Source organism: Anarrhichthys ocellatus, unplaced genomic scaffold (genome assembly GCF_004355925.1).
Source record: "Anarrhichthys ocellatus isolate YVR2014 unplaced genomic scaffold, GSC_Weel_1.0 scaffold1537, whole genome shotgun sequence".
In the NCBI taxonomy this organism is placed as follows: domain Eukaryota; kingdom Metazoa; phylum Chordata; class Actinopteri; order Perciformes; family Anarhichadidae; genus Anarrhichthys; species Anarrhichthys ocellatus.
Window position 1 is genome coordinate 1 of NW_022281511.1, and position 10770 is coordinate 10770.

Sequence of the window (10770 nt, forward strand, 5' to 3'; positions counted from 1 at the left end):
TAAGAAATCAGGAAGGGGGCAAACACTTTTTCACACAACTGTATATGAAACTGATCGGCCGATCAGTTGACAACAATCAACTGACATTCTCAAAGCTCTTCAAAGTTTTCCATTTTCTCCTCTCATCTGTGTTTGGTTAGTGAGAAAACGTTGGATGTGCACGGAAAGGCAAAACCATGCTGTACTGAACCCCTCCATCATAACATTTCAGGCTAAAAGAATGGCATTGGGGTGTTTGTTACTGCTGTCAAATGTCAAAGCGGGTCAAAATTGACCCGAACAGTATGTAAGGGTTAAGAGATTCTTTTCTGATTCAGCTAGTTTGTATCCGTGCCATCGTGGAGGTCCTGAATTGAAAGGGTGTTTCCTGTCTCTCTCTACAGATACAAGCCCTTCTTCCCGTTCCAAGTGCAGCCTCTGCTGGGTTTGGCTTGTGATTTGGACCTGTCCGTCCAGGACAGCAGGCTGGTGGAAGGCCGACTCAAAGTCACCCTCAATGAATGTAGCAGGTGAGACCTCCCACACACTGAATGTATCGGGGCACCGCTGTCCACATACCGATATGTGTTTTAGTCTGGGGCCCCTTTGTTCCAGTTTGGGAAAATGAAATGCTACATCACACTGTGATATTTTAGACAATAGTTTACTTACGATTTTGCCTTTTTACTGTTTCAAAATGACAATCCCCCCCCCCCCCATCGCAATACCACAACCCAGCTTTATTATTATTTAGAATAAATTTATAATTTATTGTTCGATTGAAAACAGTACAAAGACAAGATATTTCATGTTCAAACTGATAAATTTAGTATTTTTCTAAATACACACTCATTTGGAACTCGATGCCTGCAGTACGTGTTTGCCGCTGTGTTACATCACCACTTTTTTAACAACACTCAGTAAGCATTTGGGAACTGATGACACTAATTGTTGAAGTTTTGAAAAAAGCAAAATTCTTTCTGATTCTTGCTTTATTTACAATCTCAGTTGCTCAACAGTCTGTGGTCTGTTGTTTTTCATTCTGCACTTCATAATGCACCACTTCAACAGGCCAGTATAGTACGCTGTAGTAACACAGGCAGTATGTGGCTTGGTATAGAGCTAGAGGAATGAGTCCTAAAACCCCAAATTGAGTCGGCATGAAATAAGTTATGTGGTACCGTTAACACAAGTAACTTTAAAGTTTGTTCTACGACATAAATGACATCACTGAATTCCCCTCTGGTGAATTTAGAAGCTTTTACATGTGTCAGAAAAGGGGCTTAATCAGATTACTAAACATCTTCCCACCAGGCTCTCGTCTACCTTTTAGCTTAGTGGTGACGTGAAGTCACGTGAAGTCACGTGACCATGGTGTAGGTCGTTCATAACATTAGCTTCTTACTTCTGGCGGTTGCATATTTGAGAAACGTTCTCACGTTTTGTTCTTTAACAGTTGGTACCATTGGCCCACACGGTTTTCACAGTGTGGTGAACCTCGCCCGTCCTTGCTTGTAAACGACTGAGCCTTTCGAGGATGTCGCTTTCATACCCAATCATCATACTATCTGTTTACCGGTTTACTTGGGTTTAACTTTTTCCCAAAACAAGTTGGGTTTTCTTGTCAAACAAAGGACAGCATTTAGCTCCGTTAAACTTTCCTTTAAAACCCTCAAATTGAAAATTCAATATTACATATTTTACACATTGGTTTTTACTGCATATACATTCAGTGCATTTTTAACTAATGCAATGCATAGATTGATTTCTTTGTCCCACTAAACCACCAGCGCCATTGAGCCATTTTAGTTTATTTCGGGGGTCAGGGAGTTAGCTAGGAGATAGCAGGTCAACAGTAGATGCCAAATAGAAGTGGTGTACATTATCTGAAAATTGTGAACCTGAAGATTTGAGATGCAGCAGTCAATTGTTTCTGTTATAAATCTGTAATAAACATTGTTGTTTGTTCAGATGCTTATTCAAGTGTTGACAATTTAGAGCAGGGGTATTCAATTAAAATTCAGCGAGGTCCATTTAAAGAGAATTTCCTCAGCAAAGGTCCGGAACATCACAGTAATGTTTAACTTCTGCTGTGATTTAGTCCCATGTATATATTGAAGTAGCCAACAGTTGTATTAATCTGCATATGCAGTCAACAACTGACTCTCAAATCAAATAAAGAAAGTTCTATTGAATGATATCTCAACAATATTTATTGTCAGTTTTTAAACTGAACTGGATGAATTATAAATAATACATAATTTTATAATAAATCATTTTTTCCTCTTGTTTCAAGTAAAATAAGGGCTGGATTAAATAATAGATTACATAACGAAAGCTTTTGAAAATGTTCATCTTAAAATAAAGTACTTCATTTTAGAAAAATAAGATTTAACTAAATTGTCCTGCAGATTTATATTAATTTCATTCAGATGTTAAGTGATATCAATAAAAAAAGCTACGATATTATACTATCCTCATCCTTCTAAAAAGAGAAATTAGTGTGCAGGGACTTTATCTGTGGTTATTAAACCAGCTCTATTGCTCTCTGTTGATGGGTCAGGATTCTGATCATATTGGGCTCCTAGATCATTTATTATCTGTGCCTTCATTTCAGATGTGAGATGGTAAGTTTGCTCAAAAGAGTTGTGCTTTGTCTCGTAGTGGCGCTTCACATTACTGCTTTTAATAATCACCACGATCTCTGAACATATGAGACGTACTGGTTTTAAACTGGGCTGAATGAACATATTATAGTCTGTCCATTCTTTGTTAAAGGCTCTGGTTAAGCTGTCCACTTGCTCTTTTTGGAGAACTTCATGTGAAATAACTTCTCTGACTCACGTACTTCTCCGACTGTTGGGTCTCTCGTGCGCGTGTGTAATTGGTCGGTGTGTTTCCTGCACCGCTGAATGAGTGACGTAAAGACTAGAAAAGCTGCGCCGGTTAAAATAGAAGCGCTACGTCAAAATGTAATAATTCTCAATTATCTATCGGTTGAAGGTCCAGGTCCGGATACAAAGGACCAGGACCGTGGTCCGCCTATTAGTGACCCCTGGTTTAGAGTGTATAAGCGCTTAGAACATTATGATGGAGGTATATGATGGCCATTCCCCTGCTCATTTATGTCTCCTGAGTTGTTGTAGCAATTTTGGGGTTGATACTATTCCTTACAGAGATTTGCTGAATGTAACTATTTCTGACCACCTCAGAATTGATAAAAATGATCAAAGGTCCCTCCAAAATACCAAACAAAGGCCTTTATAAGCCAGGGGCGTGACAAATATACAAAAATGCAAATGAACTTTGAAACTATTCACACTGGCAGCGATGCAAATTTGCGACAGGTGCCACATGTTTTCAATAAAAGGTTTGAATATATCGGGGCAAGCAGAGGACCAACTACCAAGACCCTAGTGACCCGCTTGAGGTAAATTAGTGTATAACTTAAACTTTTCCTCTTAGCAAAATGCTCTGAGTGAATTTGCCTTTGGTAAACAATTACACAGTGCATATGTCTAGGGCTTTTATTGTGAAAGGTACGATTGGAAGGAGTGCAACGACTCTGCACTGCCTTTGTCAAAGTCAACAAGGTCTTTGTTTGTACTATGGAGCCTCTGTGTTGTTCTGCAGTCGTGAACAATTTGAACATGTCCAATTTGCACTTTGTGATGGGTTGATGCCTTTATTTGCGGTATGAAAGTTCAGAAAATCTCTTTCTGGAAAAAAGAAACTACACAATTTCAACACGTAGTATTCACGTTCTGTGTAAAAGTACTCATGACAAAGCCTGTTCAAAAAGCTATACTGACGTGCAAATTAATTTCCAGAAAAAAAACCTTGAGGAAAAACATGCTGTCTGGTATCAAAAACATTTGACATTTTTGTGATTTCTTCAAGTATTATTAGAAATGGAGTCGATCATCACACAAATACAACTGGGCTCTTCAGCTCCACAAGAGTATCAGCTTTCCAGTCAAACTGCATGGGTTTGGCTCCAAACTACTCTTCAAACTCATTTTCATTCACATATCTTGAGGTGAGAGTGAATATGACCATGCCACTTATTCCCCTAATACCCTGTACCTGATGCTGTTGGGTAATTAATAAGCTGCATTCTTTGATATTGAAGGCTATGTCAGACTTGACTTAAACATTGCTTTCCTAAGTTTGTTAAATACAATGTAACAAATAAATACAAAGATATAAATGCACCAAATGTTTATTTATTAAAACAATGGAATCCGATGCCAGAGCGGCTTATTGTCACAGACACCAGATCCAGCTAGTTGAGTCGGTATCAGACGGATATCTGATATCTGTATCGGTGCATCTTTGTTTCTGGATCTGCGTCTTCTGAACTGGATCTCAAGGTAACATGTGATTTACTGAATCAGCATTTGAAAATGGAGTTCTAAGCAGACTTTTCAAAGAGAAAATGACAAAATACAAACATCTAGTTGAACCTGCCACCCATATCAATTCTACAGAGGGGAAATGCTGATTAAAAATTTTGAGAGACATATGGGTTGTGCCTGTGTGTGCTTTGTTATATGAGAGTGTGTGTGTCTGTTGAATCATGCTTGGATGTGGTTGATCAGATCAGGCTCCCTCATTAAAAATTCATGTCCTGCCCATTAAAATCGTACAGACTCTCTTCTTCCCCTACCCTCTTACATCACCTTCTTCTATATAAGCAAGTTCGGAGCCTGTTTTCCACCTAGCCTAACAGTTTGAGTGGTCAGTTAGATCATCACACCTCAGCTGAATGAGTGATTGTTAGAGGTTTACTGTTGTATGCCGTAAATATCCAGCAGAGGCAAGTATCCACCCATTTAGCAGGAAATGTGAAATAGTTAAAGTAGTTAGAGTCTTATTGAGGTAAGTCAGCATCATGTCACTGAAGGTGATCGTACTGGTATCACAGTATTGCTGAAGTATGGCTTTATTGTGTTTAGTTGGTGTCTGCAGACACACACAGTGTTGGATGCATTGATCTCCTCTGCCCAGCAGGGGGCAGCAGTAGCCAACCATATATCAGCTTTTCTTTCCAGCGTCACAGTACACAAGCAGGTCCTGTGTACTGCTTCAAGTCCAGCTTTATCCTTTGTAACTACAGTATTAATACAGCGGCGAATTAATGAGCGACTGCTGGGAGTGGACAATATAAGAAAGCAAGAGAAAAAATTATAACTCAAGTAATTGTAAGAGTCATTCTTCAAGCAGAAATGTCAAAATCTGGCTCATTCTAGCTTCTCCAATGTAAAGATCTCAAAAAGAAAATCTTGCAAGCTTGGCTCTCTCAACTTGTGATGGGTACTTTTTATATTTTATAGACCAAACATGCAATTGATTAACCAACACAATTTCCGCCGATGAACAGATAATGAAAATATAAAGTAACCTTCTGACAGAAAACAGACGGGGAATGCTGGTGTTGCACCTTTTGGTTTTGCAAATCGGGTCATTTTTGGCCACAAATGGTGATTTAGCTTTGCTCTTCCATAAAGTTGTTGGACTTAAAGAGACAGATTAAACGATGACGAGATGACATGGCAGCATCACGAATATTTTCTCAGATTTTACAAAGCTTCCTCAAGAGCCACAGAAGACATTTTACTGCAGTTCCCACGTGCTGAGATGCATGAGCAATGGCCAGTAAACTGATCTTTATGTCTCTAATCAGTAGCAGGTGATGTCTGAGGATTAGCAATAAATAGGAATGATGTCCTGTATTGATGCAGAATGTCATCAATCCTCTCACATAATGCGGGGGCAGATTTAAGCTGCGGGGGATGAAGATCAATAAAGCCTTTTATAACCTCAGGTTGTTGCGTTAAGAGTGAAATATGATCGGATCCTCTTTACGACTGCATGTCTCATTACAACACAGCAGTGTTTAGAGTGGTCTCTAGATTAAAGACTGTGCTTTACAATTTAGATTCTTCTTAGTATAAACTGCAGTGTTTTATTGTTTCATTTTAAATTATTCAAACAAACTTTCTTTGGGAAAAAGAATACTTAAAAAAAACAGGTTTAAGGCAAGTTTATTTGTAAAGTTCCTTTTAACAGAAAGTAAAATCAAAGTGCTTTTCATATGACTACAAAGGCATTAAAGCCCATGAAAACATTTTTAATTATTAGTTATATTAATTTAATAAATTGTATTTACTAAATGGGCAACAATCAAAGTCAAACTCTAGTTCTACTGAAGCAATAGTACTTTTTGAAGTATAACAGTCAAATGTTGCTGAATCCTGATTCCATGTCAAACCAGTGAGGAGAGGACAGAGGAAATGACGATGCTCAGGGCCTTCAGGGCCAAACATTTAAAGGAACAGTATGTAGCATTTAAGGGGATTTATTGGCAGAAATGGAATCTAATATTCATAAATATTTTTTCTTTGGTTTATAATCACCCGAAACTAAGTGTTTTTTGTTTCCTGAGAATGAGCCCTTCATATCTACAGAGGGAGCAGGTCCTCTGCACTGAGTCCGTCGTGTTGCACCGTCATGTTTCTACAGTAGCCCAGAACGGACAAACCAAACACTGGCTCTATGAGCCTTTTGGGTTTTTACGTTACCTCAAGGCCACCGTAGTTCTCTACACGCTTGGGTGAGCGGAGGGGTATGCAGTTATAATAATCGGATAGAATCTCAACCTCACCATTAGATGCAGCTAAATCCTACACACTGCTCCTTTTAAGAAGCACAAAGCAAAGACTTAATTGGTTCTTCTGAATGTCTTCGTTGTAGAATCTTACAGTTGTCTCTATGTCCCTGCAGACTGTTCATCCTGGGCTCCTATGACAGAGAAACCTATGTACACTGCACTCTGGAGCTGAGCAGCCACCAGTGGAAGGAGAAGACTCGCAGCTCCATCAAACGGGTGGGTTCTCCTCCCTGTTACCATCCCACTCTACTTCTCTTTACTCCTTTTACCTTCTCTCTGCCTCAACCCAAAATGAAAATACAAATCAGCATTACCATGTTCCACCCCATAAAGGAACCAGATTGAAAGTTTGTTTGAAGATTGGACTGGCTTATGTGTCATTAGAGAGATGTTTAACATTACACATTTCCCCAAAGACCCTATCAGTGTTCACCTGAGGGGGGGGGCACTACACTTCATCAACTGTTATACTGTAAGAGAGCAGTGCATAGCGCACATGCACTAAAAGGCACGCATCCGGCCGACAAAGCAAGGAGAAACACAGAGGGAGCTCAGGTTTAGTCCTCTATACCTTTACATGGATAATAATTGTTTACTGCTATATTAATGCTCTGAATATCAAAACCTTTTCAAACACTCAGAAGTGTAACACAGCCGCTTCCTCTGACACATATTGGACACTTTGTTTTATTGACACATTAATACAAGCTTATTTTCATCATCCTTGCACTGATGAGATTGTCCCATTGTTGACATTTTGAGCGGCACAGAACATTTTCAGGCTCCTCCGGTAAACCTTTTCTAATTGTTGCAATTTAGAGATATTACAGCTATCACATCAGGCTGGTTTGGAAGTGACTAATGACAGTTTTAGAGTGAAATGTCAGCTGTAATCATTGGCTCTGGCTCCAGCAAAGCCTAATGCTGCCGCTATCCTTGCCACACACTTCTGAATGGCATTTGCAATGGCTCAAAGATTTGTATTGTGTTGAACAGTAATTGTTCGGCGCTGTGCTTTCATATCATTTTTAATGACGTTGGAGGAGTTGGATCCTCGTCCAGCAGGGGGCAGTGAAATATCAGGCCTCCCTCTCATTACAAGCACATAAACTCTGTCACTTCTTTCATCCCAAAGCAGCAGTTCATTGTACTTTTACAAAATATGTGCTCTGGGTTTCTGTTTATAGTACTAGAGTTCAGAGTTAACATTTCCTTTGCAAATACAAACTGAAATATTACAAATAAGTTTATGCGTAAAATTGTTGTCAGGAAACATTGGGTCAGGTTCCAAGTGAATCAAATACTACACGAGGATAGTTCGACCTGCAGTCAGCCAGTGCGTTTCTGTAATGTTGGCTCACAGTTTGGTTATTTAGTGTGTAAAAAAAAAAAAAAAAAAAGGGACCTTTTCACACATGAAATATAATAAACATAATATGGATATTGGTTGTCAAGTTTTCTACAGATCGAGTAGTTCTGTGGTATTTTTGGTTCCAGATCCAGTAATCACACGGAGAAGAACTTTACTCTATTCTCCTGAATGTTAGACAGCCCTGATAAGATGTCAAATGAAAGATGACGTTATTTAAGATTGTTTGATTGTTTTTCACTATAAATATCATGTGTCCTATATGGGATGCAATAAAAACATTAGATTCCAGTAGGTTTTACTGCCACTATAGGAGTTTTAAGCATATTTTGATGATTATCAAGATGAAAATGTGAATCACAATTATTTTGGCGAGGATAAATCGTGACATGCTAGACAGAGGTTTCTATTACATGAACGCTCTGTAATAACAGGACACTTGCCGAAAACCTGATATTTGACAATTCCTGGAGTGGTGAGTTGAAGTGAGAGCAATGTTGTGGAGGAAGACGATTGTTTTCTGTTTCTCACAAGTTGCATCTTTGATAGATTTCCATTGAATTGTTTGTTGGCCGTCATGAACAAGGCAGACATTCAACCTAGCTTCTCAATCATCAATTTAATCATACATTAGTTTATTGTTAAGTTGTTTATGTAACATTTGAAAAGCATTTTGGGGCGTGTTATGCCTTTATTTGATGGTGATGGTAGATAGAGACATGACTGTCCAGCGTCTTAATCCCTGAGAAACGAGGGCGCTCAATGAAATGTGTCTGTCAATATTGTAGCATGTGAAGGAGAGCGTACCCGGCATGCCGTTCAACAGTGTAAGAATAAATGTTGTAGCTAGCAATAATATTTCTCCAGAACTGAGCACATGGTCGGTAAAGGTGCAGCCAGCATCCAGTAAGTAATGAATATGTGAACCGTTCCTCCCCAACACTCGACCAATACAGACATCAGCACAGCCCTTTCCAAGTGGACCCACTTCAAAGCACTTGTATCCCTTTTTTGTTAATATAGGCATAGAAATGCAAATTCACAGTGGCATTTGAGCCTGCTTTATCAGACTTCTCCAGTCTGCGTGTCCCCTGCAGGACTCTGTAGTACAGATTAAAGGCTATACCATCTGGAAAAGGTCAATTCACCATCTCTCTGGCTCTCTCCCTTTTTCCCCTGATGATTGCCAGATATGAGCTTCCCTTGCTTGTCTTATGAATACAACCGCTTGTCTCGTGTATGCTAATGGTTTTCTTTCCATTTCCATATCCCCTCAATTTAAGCACCGAGAGCCACATACTCCTGCTTTTCACTGTACCATGTGTCTGTCTTCCCAAGGGGTGAGCCACTCTTATCAGGAACTGTGTTCAGCATGTTTTTAGCTGGTTTAATGTCTCTATCTTCCAAAAAGGTTACACAGTTATTTTATTGTCATTGTACAGCAGTATTGCACAACAAATTGCAGATTTTACAACATGAAAAAAACACATAAAAAACCCAAGAAACAACTATATTATATATGGAGAGTGGCGGATGGGGTCTGTTTTATGAGGAAGTCTAATAACCAGCTGCAGAGTGAGGTACTCCGTCCCAGAGTGTCAAATTTTCCAATCGGTTTCACTTCCACTCCAAACACTGTACAGTGTAGTTTACTGTGCTTTGACTCAGAAGACTAGAACGGTGCAATATAAATGCAATTCCATGTATATTCCTCCAGATTGATGTCTTTCTCCTGGGTGGCGGCATCCCTGAACATGTCTGTACATTCGAAGCAGTCCTGAAGAACAGCTGGGGCTTCACTCTTAGACCAGAGTTTCTTCTGATGGTTTAGCCCGTTTAATTAGCTGGGACTATGTAGGCAGCAGCAACAGGGAAATATGATCCGATTGTCCAAAGTGGGGGCGGGGGAGGGCTTTGTAGCTGCCGGGAATATACGTTTAAACATGGTCCTGTATATTATTTCCTCTGGTGGAGATGCCGTCACCCATCGCTGTTAACTTTCTGGTTCCACACTGAATAGAAAGTCACAGTACTAGTTTTGAATGGGCCCGAGAGACACAGACTTTAAACATCAATGTTTACTGGAGCATTCATTTATTTCGTCAAAGCCTGCATCCTCAAACAGGTTGTGCTTATTCTCTGACGCTCACAAACACTTGCCCTCAAAGAGTGCTTTCTTACGCTGTGACAATAGTGTGTGCCGAGTCAAATCCCTTGTCGCCAATATAGACGCATGACAGGCGTGCTTAGAAGTGAGAACAGCAGCATGTGCAGGCGTTCCCAAGAGCCTATTTTTCAGGAAGCAATGCTTGTGCCCCAAGATAGAAATAGTTCAAGTTCTTGAACGCTGCAGCATGCACCGCACGTCATGTGACGAGGAACAACCAACACAGCCGGCAGATATCGTTCTTCTTCTGTAAATATCACTCTCACACCGCAACCCCCCAAGCAACTTGGATGAAAGTAGTGTTTTTTGTTTAGTTTTTGAGATGCAACATGTGAATGGCCTTATTTTAGTCATATAGTGGCTAGCTAGCTAGCTAACTGTAGCATACATTCATGCTACAGTTACTGAACATAAAAAGCCCTTGTTGCTGTGCTTGGTCTACGATATACAGTGGGTATGGAAAGTATTCAGACCCCTTTAAATGTTTCACTCTTTGTTTCATTGCAGCCATTTGCTAAAATCAAAAAAGTTCATTTTATTTCTCATTAATGTACACTCAGCACCCCATCTTGACAGAAAAAA

General features: G+C 39.6%; 1 long non-coding RNA gene across 1 annotated transcript; it reads left to right on the forward strand.

The window, feature by feature from the left end:
• Positions 1-56: 56 nt before the first annotated feature.
• On the forward strand, positions 57-9684 carry LOC116377679 (uncharacterized). Its single transcript, XR_004212229.1, has 2 exons — positions 57-509; positions 6766-9684. It is a non-coding gene; the product is annotated as an uncharacterized LOC116377679 (long non-coding RNA).
• The last annotated feature ends 1086 nt before the right edge of the window (positions 9685-10770 follow it).